Raw genomic sequence first — 15,767 nt, forward strand, 5'->3', positions numbered from 1 at the left:
AATAATTGTAATTAAAATGAAATAATTTTTTGTAATATTTTACACCATCTTGTAACCTATATTTGGTCCTTGCTTCGAGTTTTCCACTTTTTTGGTTTATTTTTTAAGCATTAACTACAATAACCCCTAAATACTGACTTTTGTATGAAAAAAAATATATAAAGGTATAAATAAATAAAATGACATAGATTTTGACCGCCATCTTGGATCCACCATTTTTAAATTTTTTGAACTCTGTCATCATCAGTAACCTCGATAATTCCCTAAAAATTAATTTTATACGTAAAAAACGATAGTAGTGTACATAGAGGCTGCCATCTTGGGTCCACCATTTTGTTTTTTTCACTTTTTGGTATCATATTCTTAATCAGAAACTCCGTAAACCCTTACATACTAAGTTTGGTACAAATTGAACAACTACTTATATTTTGACCAGCTTTTTGAGATTCTGACCCACTGTGCGGCATAAGGGGCACTCTCTTCTGGAGCAGCTCATAGCCTTTAAACGGCTCCGTGCCCGCGTTCACCAGCTTATCAAAAGACGGAAACAGGAGTGTTGGGAGAGATATGTCTCGACCATTGGGTGCCATACGTCACCTTCCCAAGTATGGGCAAAGATCAATCGAGTTTTTGGGTACCAGAGCCCAACAGGTATTTCCAGTGTTAACAGAAATGGCGGTCTGGAGCCGAGCGACCGCTACGGTCGCAGGTTCGAATCCTGCTTCGGCCATGGATGTGTGTGATGTCCTTAGGTTAGTTAGGTTTAAGTAGTTCTAAGTTCTAGGCGACTGATGACCTCAGAAGTTAAGTCGCATAGTGCTCAGAGCCATTTGAACCAACCAGAAATGGCGTGTTATCAACCGACGCAAACGCGATTGCCGAGCACTTTGCTGAGCACAATTCTATCGCCTCTGTGTCGGAGAATTACCCCCGAGCCTTTCCACTCGCAAACGATGGATAGAAGGGAAAGTCCTCTCGTTCACTAAACGCCACAGGGAATCCTATAACGCCCCATTTACAGAGTGGGAGCTCTTCAGTGCCCTTGCACATTGCCCTGACACAACTCCTGGGCCAGATCGGATCCACAGCCAGATGATGAAACATCTCTCATCTGTCTACAAACGACATCTACTCGTGATCTTCAACCGGATCTGGTGCGATGACGTCTTTCCGTCGCACTGGCAGGAAAGCACTATCATACCAGTGTTCAAACCCGTCAAAAACCCGCTTGATGTGGATAGCTATCGGCCCATCAGCCCTCACCAACGTTCTTTGTAAGCTGCTGGAATGTATGGTGTGTCTGCGGTTGGATTGGGTCCTGGAGTCACGTGTCCTACTGCTTCTGTGCCAGGGCGGTTTCCGCCTAAGTAGCTCTACCACTGACAATCTCGATGGCTGATGGTCACGTCGTCTTCGCGTATGTCCATGGAGGGCATTTTGAATAGCATTCCTTGCCCGATGGCTGCAGAGTTTTCACTGCAGAGCTGATGGCTGTATCTCGTGCTCCTGAGCACATCCATTTATGCTGTGGGGAGTCGTTTCTTCTGTGTACTGACTCTCTGAGCAGCCTGCAAGCTATAGACAAGTGCTACCCTCGTCATCCTTTGGTAGCGACCATCCAGGAGTCCATCTATGCCCTGGAACGGTCCGGTCGTTCAGTGGTGTTTGTGTGGACCCCAGGGCACGTCGGAATCCCAGGCAACGAACTTGTTGACAGGCTTGCCAAACAGGCTACACGAAAACCGCTTATGGAGATTGGCATTCTAATAACTGACCTGTGTTAGTTTTTACGCCGCCACGTTTTTCGGCTTTATGAGACGGAATGGCATAGTCTCAGTACGCACAACGACCTGTGTGCCATTAAGGAGACTACAAATGTGTGATAGTCCTCTCGCAGGGACTCTGTGGTTCTCTCCCGGCTCCGCATTGGCCACGCTTGGGCGAATCACGGCTACCTACTGCGCCGTGAAGACCCGCCCCAGTGTCGGTGCGGCGTCTGGTTGACAGTGGCCCATATTCTGGTGCACTGTCCCACTTTGACTGTCCTGCGACGAAATCTTCGGTTACCGGACTCGTTGCCGCTAATTTTATCTGACAACGCCTCATCGGCTGATTTAGTTGTACGTTTTATTCGTGAGGATGGGTTTTATAATTTGATCTAAATTTTAGTGCATGTCCTTTATCCCTCTGTGTCCTCCACCCTAGTGCTTTTATGATGGAGATTTTAATGTGTTGCAGAGTGACTGGCTTCTCCTTTTTATTCTCATGTACAGCCAACCATGGTAATCTGTTTTGTCGTTTTAACCTCTTCTACCTGTTTCTTGCGTTTCTGTGGTTTCCTTGTCCCCTTATGTGCGTTTAAGTGTTTGTTGCCCTTCCGTCGTTCTTTCTCTCCGTTTTGTGTTGTCAGTCGCGCTTGTTTCAGTCTCACGCTTGTGGCATAGTTTTGTTTGGAACAAGGGACCGATGGCCTAGCAGTTTGGTCATTTCCCCCTCTTTTAAACCAACCAACCAACCCACCAACCAACCTGAAGATTGCACACATTTCGACTGCTTCTTCAATGATGGAGTCCCATTACGTGATCTCTTTGTAGTTCATAGTGTGTTCCGTGTACAGACAGTGTTCAGCAATAGCAGATTTTTCTGGTTGACGTCTATTTTTACTGCACCTGTCTTTAAGTGCTATACGTCTGGCCAATGCAGGATATCCCACTCTGGCACGGAATTTTATATGTTCCTGGTTTCCTTAGACCTATATCGTCTTGAACATAACCCAGCAGCGTAGGTATCCCTGCCAGAGAATGACAGACATTCTTTACTTGATGTCTCTTGGAGGGCCTGCCGAAGGTGAAGGACACGCCACCAACAAAATGGGGAGAAACCACCCTCGTGGAGTTGTCCGTTTCTCCCGGCTACTCTTGAGGTTTAGTGTGTGCTGTTCGAAATGTATTGCGTATCTGATTTTTGGAGTACGCGTTCGGGGTACCCACAGAATGAAAATGGTTAAGTTCTCTGAATCTGTACATGGAATGGTTATTTGTACGCATTACAAGTTTACGTATACATTTTAAAGACATGAACATTAAAATATTTCTAAATACACTCGCTGCTACAGGATGTAGATGTTGTTTTAATATGCACTTCATTGGGACGTGTGTTCCCGTCGAATCCGGGCGTCCTATATTCCGCCTGCCGCACAGCAACCATTATTCATTCGGTACTCAAAGTATATTCCATGTTGTTGTTGTGGTCTTCAGTCCTGAGACTGGTTTGATGCAGCTCTCCATGCTACTCTATCCTGTGCAAGCTTCTTCATCTCACAGTACCTACTGCAACCTACATCTTTCTGAATCTGCTTAGTGTATTCATCTCTTGGTCTCCCTCTACGATTTTTACCCTCCACGCTGCCCTCCAATGCTAAATTTGTGATCCCCTGAAAAGGCTGCTGCCCCTCTTCAGGAACCACATGTTTGTCTGGCCTCTCAACAGATACCCCTCCGTTGTGGTTGCACCTACGGTACGGCCATCTGTATCGCTGAGGCACGCAAGCCTCCCCACCAACGGCAAGGTCCATGGTTCATGGGGGGGGGGGGGTATATTCCATATCTTATATAAATATTTTGTGCAAGCTTTCTCAAATAGGTGATATAACTCAAATCAGCCCATACACACTGTGTCTGTTTTAAAATATTATCTCTCAGCTCTCATGCTATATTGGATAGTTTCTGTACGTCTCACCTCTGACTCATAATGTCCGTTACCATATCTTTATGCCACTGTTGCTATGTGAACTAATGATAAACCTTACCCATTTTATAATTTCCTTTCTTTATTGCTTCTATTATAATAAGAAAATTCTTTGGGACGCTCCTACCTCAGTATTTACCCAGTCATTTATTGTTCATTCCATTACTTCTTCGAATAATTCATGACACAACTACTTGTTGCCTACTCAATAATATTTTTTTATTAAGCGAGAGCACGTTGCAAGTCATCTGCGGGGTAAACTCTTTCACAGAATATGATTCATTGCCTCTCGCCTACATTATTCAATGTTCTTTCACATCTTTTCATCTCCATTATATTCTTTAATAACCTGAGATGTCTGCAACAGCTGGTTCCATATGATATTTCATAATCTTTCTTGTATTATAATACATCGTACCTTCTCCACTTTATTAATATTAGTATTAGTATAACCTCCACCTCACACCGGCCTATGTTCGCTGGGCCATGACCCGCCATAAACTCATGGCCCATCGAACATAGGCCGGTGTGAGGTGGAGGTTACACCATTAAGTTAAGTAGTGGTTCAGACTTTGTACACATCTACTGTTTGCGTTTTTCCCTTTTATTCGTTTATACATGTATAGCTGTGGTGTTCTTTTAATCATTGACAAAGCTCTTCTTACGCACTTGTGGGTTTTATTGTTCTGAAGAAGGTGTAGTTATCTACGCCGAAACCTAGGTTAACACTAGGTGCTTTTTACGCAATCGAGGCGGGTTTCTAGTTTTTTAATATAATAAGCTAAAGAAACTGTCACAAATGCCTAATATCGTGTAGGGCCCCGTGAGCAAGCAGAAGTGCCACAACACGACGTGGCATGGACTCGACTAATGTCTGAAGTAGTGCTGGAGGGAACTGACGTCGTAAATCCTGCAGGGCTGTCCATGAATCCATAAGAGTACGAGGGCAAGGAGATCTCTTCTGAACAGCACGTTGCAAGACATCCCAGATATACTTAATAGTGTTCACTTCTGGGGAATTTGGTGGTCAGAGCAAATGTTTAAACTGAGAAGAGTGTTCCTGTAGCCACTCCGTAGCAATTCTGGACGCGTGGAGTGTCGCATTGTCCTGCTGGATTGCCGTCCGTCGGAATGCACAATGGACATGAATGGATGCAGGTGATCAGTCAGGATGCTTACGTTCGTGTCACATGTCAGAGTCGTATCTAGACGTATCAGGAGTCCCATATCACTCCAAGTGCACACGCCCCACACTTCAGAGCATCCACCAGCTTGGACAGTCCCCTGCTGACATGCAGTGTCCACGGATTCATGAGGTTGTCTTCATATCCGTATACGTCCATCCGCTCGATACAATTTGAAACCGGACTCGTCCGACCAGGCATCATGTTTTCAGTCATCACCAGTCCAATGTCGCTGTTGACGGGCAGAGGCAAAGCTTAAAGCTTTGTGTCGTGCAGGCATCAGTGGTAAACGAGCGGACCTTCGGCTCCGAGAGCGCATGCCGATGATGTTTTGTTGAATGGTTCGCACGCTGACACTTGTTGGTGGCCCAACATTGTAATCTGTAGCTATTTGCGGAAGGTTTGCACTTCTGTTACGTTGAATGATTCTCTTCAATCGTCGTTCGTTCCTTTCTTGCAGTATTTTTTTCCGGCCGCAGCATGTCGGAGAATTGATATTTTTCCGGATTCCTGATCTTAATGGTACACTCGTTAAATGGTCGTACGGGAAAATCTCCGCTTCATCTACCTCGGAGATACTGTGTCCCATCGCTCGTGCGCCGGCTAGAACACGACGTTCATACACACTGACATCTTAATAACCTGCTATTGTAGCAGCAGTAAGGGATCGAACAACTGCGCCAGACTCTTGTTGTCTTCCACAGGCGTTGCCGATTGCAGCGCCGTATTCTGCTTGTCTAAATATCTTTGTATTTGAATACGCATGCCTATACCAGTTTCTTTGGCACTTGACTGTAGTTTGTATAGTGGCAAACACGCTGGCGTCTTGCAAGGGGACCGTCCAATCCGCCACATCGAAACCGGCCAAGATTTTTTTTTCTTTTTTTACCCAGGAAGAAGACACCGAGAGAAGTACAATATCAAAATTTTAGCTGCTAAGACACTCTCCAAGTATTTTTAAAAAATGCTGCAGTTTGCTACATTCTTAGCCCGCCAGGCAGCTGGGGCAAAGCGGATCCCTGCCGTAGTTACAGCAGTCGGCGCTTGTGCAACACCCAGGTGCATATCCTTGATTGACGGCACATCAGCGGACGGATAACACGGCCCGACGCGATCCTAAGTCGAAAAATGAATTCCAGTTTCCGTTAACAGTTTCTCTGACACAACTGTCCACGGTCACTATTCGCTCGAATTTGCAACTCATGTAATATCTGTAATAATTAACAGTGGCCTTTGCGGTATCAAAGGTGCTAACAATTGAGATAAAACTGAATTAATTTTCTTTATGATTTCTTGGCCTATATTTGCTAATAGCACCCTGTCTTTGTGCAGACTCCAGAGTTTCACTGTAATCTTGAATCCAGTCAATTTTTTCAATCTTGCAAAGATAAAACTTGAAGAACACAACATGTAATCTAAATCACCTATTTCTACTGAAAACCTAGATATGTGTTATTTACTAATTAATTTCTTGGCCACTCATTCCAGTGAATCAACATTTCGTTAGAATTTATTGTATCGTTAGAAGGTCGCCAGTTGTGGCCGAGCAGTTCTAGGCGCTTAAGTCTGGAACTGCGCGACCGCTACGGTAGCAGGTTCGAATCCTGCCTCGGGCATGGATGTATGATGTCCTTAGGTTAGTTAGGTTTAAGTAGTTTTACGTTCTAGGGGACATGACCTCAGATGTTAAGTCCCATAGTGCTCAGAGCCATTTGAACCATTTTTTTGAAGTCCAGAAAAGAAAACTGAGCCTCTGCCATGCCCAAAGAAAACATGTAGGGTAATAGCTTTCAGTGAGAAAAAAAAGGCTGTAAGTTTTTTGGTTAAGCGAAGGGGGGAGAAAACGTTTAAATGTAAGCAGTGCCCGAAGATTGTTTCGTTTGATAACATCTACATCTAGATGAATACTCTGCAAATCACATTTAAGTCCTTGGCGGAGGGTTCATCGAACCACCTTCACAATTCTCTATTATTCCAATCTCGTATAGCGCGCCGAAAGAACGAACACCTATATATTTCCGTACGAGCTCTGATTTATCTTAATTTATCGTGGCGATCGTTTCTCCCTATGTAGGTCGGTGTTAGCAAAATATTTTCGCATTCTGAGGACAAAGTTGGTGATTGGAATTTCGTGAGAAGATTCCGTCGCAACGAAAAACGCCTTTCTTTTAATGTTTTCCAGCCCAAATCCTGCATCATTTCAGTGACACTCTCCCATATTTCGCGATAGTACAAAACGTGCTGCCCTTCTTTGAACTTTTCGATGTACTCCGTCAGTCCTATCTGTTAAGGATCCCACACCGCGCAACAGTATTCTACAAGAGGACGGACAAGCGTAGTGTAGGCAGTCTCCTTAGTAGATCTGTCACATTTTCTAAGTGTACTGCCAATAAAACTGAATATTTGGCTAATCTCCCCCACAACATTTGCTATGTGTTCGTTCCAATTTAAGTTGTTCGTAATTGTAATTCCTAGGTATTTAGTTGAATTTACGGCCTTTCGATTTGACTGATTTATCGTGTAACCGAAATCTAACGAATTCCATTAAGCACTCATGTGCATGACCTCACACTTCTCGTTATTTAGGGTCAACTGCCACTTTTCGCATCATACAGACGTCTTTCTAAATAGTTTTGCAATTTGTTTTGATCTTCTGATGACTTTATTAGTCGGTAAACGACAGCATCATCTGCAAACAACCGAAGACGGCTGCTCATATTGTCTCGCAAATCGTTTATATAAATAAGAAACAGCAAAGGGCCTCTAACACTACCTTGGGGAACGCCAGGAATCACTTCTGTTTTACTCGATGACTTTCCGTCAATTAATACAAACTATGACCTCTCTGACAGGAAGTCACAAGTCCAGTCACATAACTGAGACGATATTCCATAAGCACGCAATTTCACTAAAAGCCGCTTGTGTGGTACAGTGTCAGAAGCCTTCCGGAAATGCAGAAATACGGAATCGATCTGAAATCCCTTGTCAATAGCACTCAACACTTCATGTGAATAAAGAGCTAGTTTTGTTTCACAAGAACGATGTTTTCTAAACCCATGTTGACTGTGTGTCAATAGACCGTTTTCTTCGAGGTAATTCATTATGTTCGAACATGATATATGTTCCAGAATCCTGCTGCATATCGACGTTAATGATATGGGCCTGTAATTAAGTGGATTACTCCTACTACCTTTCCTGAATATTGGTGTGACCTGTGCAACTTTCCAGCCTTTGGGTACGGATCTTTCATCGAGCGAACGGTTGTATATGATAAGTATGGAGCTAATGCATCAGCATACTCTGAAAGGAACCTGACTGGTATACAGTCTGGACGAGAAGACTTGCTCTTATTAAGTGATTTAAGTTGCTCCACTACACCGAGGACATTTACTTCTACGTTACTCATGTTGGCAGCTGTTCTTGATTCGAATTTTGGAATATTTAGTTCGTCTTCTTTTGTGAAGGCCTTTCGGAAGGCTGTGTTTAGTAACTCTGCTTTGGCAGCACTGCCTTCATTGCTATCGCACAGAGGGTTGGGTTGATTTGGGGAGAAGAGACCAAACTGCGTGTTCATCGGTCTAATCGGATTAGGGAAGGGTGGGAAAAGAAGTCGGTCGTGCCCTTTAAAAGGAACAATTCCCGCATTTGCCTGAAGCGATTTAGGGAAAACACGGAAAACCTAAATCAGGATGGCCGGACGCGGGATTGAACCGTCGTCCTCCCGAATGCGAGTCCAGTGTGCTAGCTACTGCGCCATCTCGCTCGGTATCACACTGGGAAGGCATTGATTGTTTCTTGCCGCAAACATACTTCAAATACGGCCAGAATGTCTTTGGATTTTCTGCCAGGTTTCGAGACAAAGCTTCGCTGTGGAAACTATTATAAACATCTCGCATTGAAGTCCGCGCTAAATTTCGAGCTTCTGTAAAAGATCGCCAATCTTGGGGATTTTGCGTCTGTTTAAATTTGGCATGTTTGTTTTGTTGTTTCTGCAACAGTGTTCTGACCCGTTTTGTGTACCAAGGAGGTTCAAAATGGTTCAAATGGCTCTGAGCACTATGGGACTCAACTGCTGTGGTCATAAGTCCCCTATAACTTAGAACTACTTAAACCTAACTAACCTAAGGACAGCACACAACACCCAGCCATCACGAGGCAGAGAAAATCCCTGACCCCGCCGGGAATCGAACCCGGGAACTACCAAGGAGGATCAGCTCCGTCGTTTATTAATTTATTTGGTATAAATCTCAGTGTCACAGCCTACACCACGCGCCTGTGACACATGGAGCGACATTCTGTAACGCACTACGGGGTCAGCTGTTCGACCACGAGACAGGGAAGGCTGCCCTGAGTCACGAGGGAGCCGCCCACTCGCTGGAGGGAGTTCACGGCCATCGTCAGGGAACACAACTCTTACGGGTTATTGAACATATAACACATGGCTTCAACATAAACAAAGCTACAGAGGCGGTGTTCCTGGACATCGAAAAGGCTTTCGACCGTCTATGGCACAACGGCCTCATTCGCAAACTCAGCGACGCGGGATTCCCCGACGGGCTGGTGCGTCTAATACACTCATACCTCACAGATAGGAGTTTCAACACTGACGTGCAGGGAAAACAATCAACACGACACGGTATACACGCGGGAGTACCCCAGGGAAGCATCCTAGGGCCCCTACTGTTTAAGCTCTACATAAACGATCTCCCAACCACACACAACACAACGATGGCAATCCATGTGGATGACACAGCCATCTTCGCGCAAGATTGGAAACCATCAAACATTACGTCACGCCTACAGACTGCACTCAGAGTGGCTGAGCCTTGGTTGGAAAAATGGCGTGTTAGAGTAAGCGGCGACAAGTGCGAAGCCGTTCTGTTCACTAGAAGACCAAAGCAACTGCGCAAACACCGATACTGCAGACCAATAACTCTACAGCACGTGCAATACGTTTCCGTGAGAAAGTCAAATACCTCGGTGTCTGGCTGGACCGGAAATAACTCTGGGGGGACCACATACAACACATGACCAACCGAGCTAGCGCGAGGCTGAAACAGCTCTACCCTATGCTCAACAGGCGTAGCACACTGAACAGAAGGGTGTCGAGGTCCATGTACATGACACTTATTCGACCCTTGATGACGTACGCAGCTCCTGTCTGGGGATACGCTGCACCTACACTCCTGCGCCGTCTGCAGCTCATACAAAACAAAGTACTCAAAATCATAAGCAATGCTCCACGATACACGCGCATCGCGGACCTTCACCGGGAATACCGACTTGAGACTCTCACGGAGGTAATCCACAAACTCACCACAAGACTGTACAGAAACTCCAGACATTCGCAGAACCCGTTTATTCTGAATCTGGGGAACTACGACCACAACCATAGATGGAAACATAAAAGACCAAAAGACATACTTGTAAGGACCTAACATCTATGACCTAGCACACGCAGACACAATGGTACGGGGGAGCCCCTGTTAATCAGACGCCATTACTGGATATCCAGCTGGAATACACTGCCGAAAAACTGGCACCACGCAGGGAAGCCGTACCGTACACTGCATGCAGAGAAGCTACGCACACACCCCACACAGTGAGATGATCTATGGCCGATCTCCCGCTACTGTATAACGATCTTGATTGTTCCAGGAATGTAGCGGCTGCAGCAACTGGGATACATCGCCATCGCTTGTCACGGTAATGATGCATGATACCCATACTAACAAATCCAATCTTGCATGAACTATCGCAGCTAGTAAGCCACTACTGCTCTTACTACCCATCCCACTGTCGCAGAGGTTTTTTTCCCACGGCACGAGCCGTGGCACTTTTTTCCCTCTGCTCTTCAAATCTCTACCCTCACTCGCGTTCCGTCCACTATCTATCACCTGATGGACCGTGTTAATGCGTAGTCTTACCCAGACGCACGGATAACATCACAGCCCAGCATGCTGTGATCCATTCTAGATAACTAACATGTTCCCGGAGGTGACAGTAGAACTTATGGTTTGGTCACCACGTTGGTGCGGGCGTGGAGGGGTCCCATATCTTTCTTTTGGCCGCGCTTTCGTCACAGTCGCAGCTGGAGACATGGCTGATAGTGACATTCCAGTGATGCCACACTCGTCCCTGGTCTTAGCATTGTCAGCAATGCTGGACGTCTATTGTTTCGTGTGTGAGGTAACTGGATGCCTCCACCAAACTGTCCCTGATGTACTACGGCTGAACAAACCCACTGTCATCCCGATGTCTCGTTTCACCCTCTAAGGGTGCCAATCCAAGGGTCATTTAACAGAAAGATTTAGAACTGCTTGTGAGAGTCAATGGGAGATCTGCGAGACAGAGCACTCTGAATTGCAAGTGAGATGAGCATTATTGGTTTCCAGGAAGTTATTTGAAAAACTAAATCTCAAAATTATGAGTTTTCCTCAAGTAAATGTGTAGAGGAGATGTCTGTAATTGGTAGCACTGCAGAGAATTCGTAGCTGACGGAGATGGAGTTTCTTATGATCCCCTAAAGTGCTGTGAATAATGGCAGGCAGTCAGATTTTGTGCAAACTTCACTTTATCATTTTGAGTGAAAAAAAGACAGTCTTTTGAGCAGAAAATGAATGTTACAACACATTTATATACGACAGTACTAGTGACAAGTATCAGTGCATTACTGTTTCCGCAAGTCTATCTCTGTCTTGAGGAACATCAAGGGAAATTAGGACCAAATATTTTGAAAAAAGTACTGTTAACTTGCAAAAGTCTTGTAGTCGACGTAGCAAAATATGGGAAAATGGGAGAAAATAATTTTCGATTTACATCCAAAACGTCTTCTTACTTTTTGTAGAGAATAATTAATTATTTCTGTTGGAGTCTTGGTCTGGACACATTTTCAGTTCTGCGTTTTGGAGGACAACGAAAAGACTCTTAATATAATTTGGATTCCATCCGGAACTAATGGCGTGATTCAGCCTCTCGATAAAAAGATTTTCAACAATTTATAGTATTTTTCATATAACTGTCGGACAATATAATCTACGATAGCTCGTTGTCATTTCAGGTTTACCAGTAGAACAGTAATGTTAAGCATCAGTCATTTCTGCATCGTCACTTTGCATCACCACATTTTACGAATGCGATCAAGTATGTCTGGTACACAGCATCATACGTAGAACAACGGCCACGACCGTTTTTCTACTGCAGTGCAGTTCTGTCTAAATAAAATTAGTAACTACTGTTAATTGCCTGAATGATTTAATTTTTCTTTTATCAGCTGTGCCCGGTGCAAGGAAAAGGTTCATTTTCGTCATCAAATAGAACTTCACAATTTTGTGATGACTGCAGGAAATAAACGTGGAACTGCGTCATTGTTAGCAACATTTACATTATTTAGAAATTATGATAAAACGGTATTACTGGACTTATTATAAATTATTCATATCAACATATTAATGTCACAATTGATAGAAGTCGTCTTTAATCTAACATCATACACTGCCTTGATTTTCTGCCCTCTATTAGACGCTTGTTAACATCAGCAGCAGTTTAGCTGTCGATATGAACGGCAAGTTAAAAGGAAATGAGGCGTTTTTGTTACGGTCGAAGTTGTTAAATCTCAAGTCTGTGCACTTTGGACACGGCGTTACGTCCTTTTGCCATGGCGACGTCTCCTTATACGCTGATTCGAGCTCTAGGCTGTACAAACCGCTGTTATAAGCACCGAAAATGAGTAATTTTAACATTAAAAGGAGAAACACTTGAAGTGCGCCTTAGCAGCTAAAATTTTGACAGAGTATTTCTTTCGGTGTAGGCCTATACCACATGCATGAGAAATTTCAGGGTAGGTTTCGACATGTCGAATTGAACCATTCCATTGTTAGTATCGACACCTTCACTCATTGCATCCGATGTCTTCAACCTCTCTCAGACCCTCTGAGTAAGACTTTAGAAAGTTGGCTTTAATGAGATATATAGTATAGTCTTCAGCCGGCCGCGGTGGTCTCGCGGTTCTAGGCGCGCAGTCCGGAACCGTGCGACTGCTACGGTCGCAGGTTCGAATCCTGCCTCGGGCATGGATGTGTGTGATGTCCTTAGGTTAGTTAGGTTTAAGTAGTTCTAAGTTCTAGGGGACTGATAACCACAGCAGTTGAGTCCCATAGTGCTCAGAGCCATTTTGAGTATACTCTTCATCGTATTCCAATACGACCATTTCTTGTTCGTCCTCATCGTCACTGATTTCCCTCTCCTCATTTTCTAGTTACAGCCCCATTTTGTAAATTACTTCATAAACTGAGTCCGTAATCACAGTCGAGAGCAATAACGTCATCATAATTATTGACTCACCTGTTTTCTCTCATTTCTAATTTGTTTATTTTTTAACCTTTCATCGTCTGTCTATGCATAACAATTATTTCTAAAACATTAACGTTCAACGAATCATCATTCCATGGATTTACTTAAAAGTTATCTGAACTCCGCCTCTTGCACTATAATGCTGTAGGGGATGTCATTCCTGTCAGGTTTTAAGTTCTCGTTCACACATTTCTGCTCAGCAGATTCCATCAAGGCGAACCTCTTTTTTGTATTTACAGTCTCTATATTGTGCATACACACATTTTTGACCTTGGTTTTCTTATGGTAACTACGACCTTTAATAACTTCCCCTTTCCATAGGTCATAGTAAATTTTACTTTCCTGAGCCATTTTTCCATTACATAAGAAGTTTAATTTTAGCGATAATTTGTGATTACAGTTCTTCTCTGGACCTCCTCCAAACGCCCTGCGAGTCTGACTGAGGTGAAGCCTGCTGTTCACAATTTCCATCATCATAGTTGTGGTAATCCCAAAGTTACCCATGATAATTTCCTGTTCCTTTATTAACTGCATCCCTTCCTCGACTAGGAGGATTGTAACGGTTATCACGCGAATCTTGCGCTTCACACTACGACCTCCCTTCGCGATTCCTTCGCGCCCTGTCTTTACTTCAAAAATGGTTCAAATGGCTCTGAGCACTATGGGACTTAACATCTTTGGTCATCAGTCCCCTAGAACTTAGAACTACTTAAACCTAACTAACCTAATGATATCACACACATCCATGCCCGAGGCAGGATTCGAACCTGCGACCGTAGCAGTCGCGCGGTTCCGGACTGAGCGCCTAGAACCGCTAGACCACCGCGGCCGGCCTGTCTTTACTAACGTCGCGTTACATCTCGGTGGCAGTGTGTGCTTCGCAGTTTGTTTTGTCCGTTGCCTTCCCATCTGTTTTCGCGCTGACCTTCAAAATGCTGGTTGTTACCCAACAGCAAGACTAACTGATCCAAAGCCTACACAGTTTCATTAACGTCTATGTTTGGATTTGCGATTAACTTTTCCTGTACCCATACTGGTAACTTAATGATTACGACTGAAATTAGATTCTTTCAGTGGATAGTGCAAATACAGATTGTTTTCTAAATGTCTGGAAGAACTCTTCTTAACTCATGCACTCATTGATATCGAATTTTCGACCTTCAGATAGGTTGCTCCTGACAATTTTGAGCACTATTCGACCAGCGCTGCTTCATAAACTCCCCTATAAATCGCTCGTACGTGTTGCATCGTGCTCTTGTTCTCTTTCTCCAAGATGAAGCTTCCCCTTCTAGTCTACTTATCACACAACATCTTTCATTAACGTCTCTTTGCTCGGGAAATAATGTTGTTTGAGTGTCTCTGGTAGAAAAACTATGAGACACACATTCGTAAATACTGATCAGACGGTACACATGTTTTACAGCGAAGGTGTTGTACAGCATGTGACCTTGAGATCTTTCGACCCATACTTTGGCATGTCACCACTTTTAGCTATTTATACGAGGTTTGGAATTTAACTAGTGGCAACTATTTATTGACAACTGATACAAAAGAGTTACATGTTTGCACCTGTTACTGTCCTTCAAAGCAGCCTTCAGCGTTGTGTAGAATCCGTTGCCAGCTTTGTGAAAGGCGTAGTATACCGTCAGCAGAGCCTGTTCTGTTGATGGTGCGAATGGAGCGGTCTACTGCCTGTCGAATCTCTGGAACAGTTCTGAAGCGAGTGCCACGAAGTGGTTCCTCCATCTTCGGAATCAAATGAAAGTCACAAGGACCTAAGTCCGGGGAATATGGTGGATGGTACAATACTTCCCAGTCCCATCGACCGAACAGAGCAGCCACAGATTGCGCTGTATGCGCCCGCGCATCGTCGTGCAAAATGACGGGTGGGCTGCGCATAGAGTGTCGCCGATTCTTCCGCAAAGCTGGTCGCAGGTGATGCTCCAAAAACGAACAGTAATACTGTGCACTGACGGTCTGCCGTGGAGGAACGTAAGGCGTTAGGATAACACCATCACAGTCGTACACGAGAATCACCATAACTTTAGACAGCTCCATTTGCACCATCAACAGAACAGGCTCTGCTAACGGTGTACTACGCCATCTACATCGCTGGCAACGAGATCCGCACAACGCCGATGACTACTTTGAAGGACAGTAACAAGTGAAAACATGTAACTCTTTGTAAGTAGCGTGAATAAAAGGACGCTATGTGCAAGGAGCATGAAGCGCCCTTTGAATGTATCCTGATAGCTAAAAGAGCCACGCGCACTTTGAATAAGAAAATGCTATTTGACACTGAAATCAATATAAAAGATAGGTTTGCCACCAACTCTAGCCACACGACAAAGAAGAGGTAGCACTGAGTCGGAAAATTACTTAATTTATTAATAAGAAAAACTCACAAAAGAACATTCATTGTAAAGTCATTGATAAAGAATGGGATGTAGTTATTAATATGATCCAGGCATTCTTCCCGTGAAT

This window comes from Schistocerca nitens, chromosome 7, assembly GCF_023898315.1.
Source record: "Schistocerca nitens isolate TAMUIC-IGC-003100 chromosome 7, iqSchNite1.1, whole genome shotgun sequence".
NCBI classification, from domain to species: domain Eukaryota; kingdom Metazoa; phylum Arthropoda; class Insecta; order Orthoptera; family Acrididae; genus Schistocerca; species Schistocerca nitens.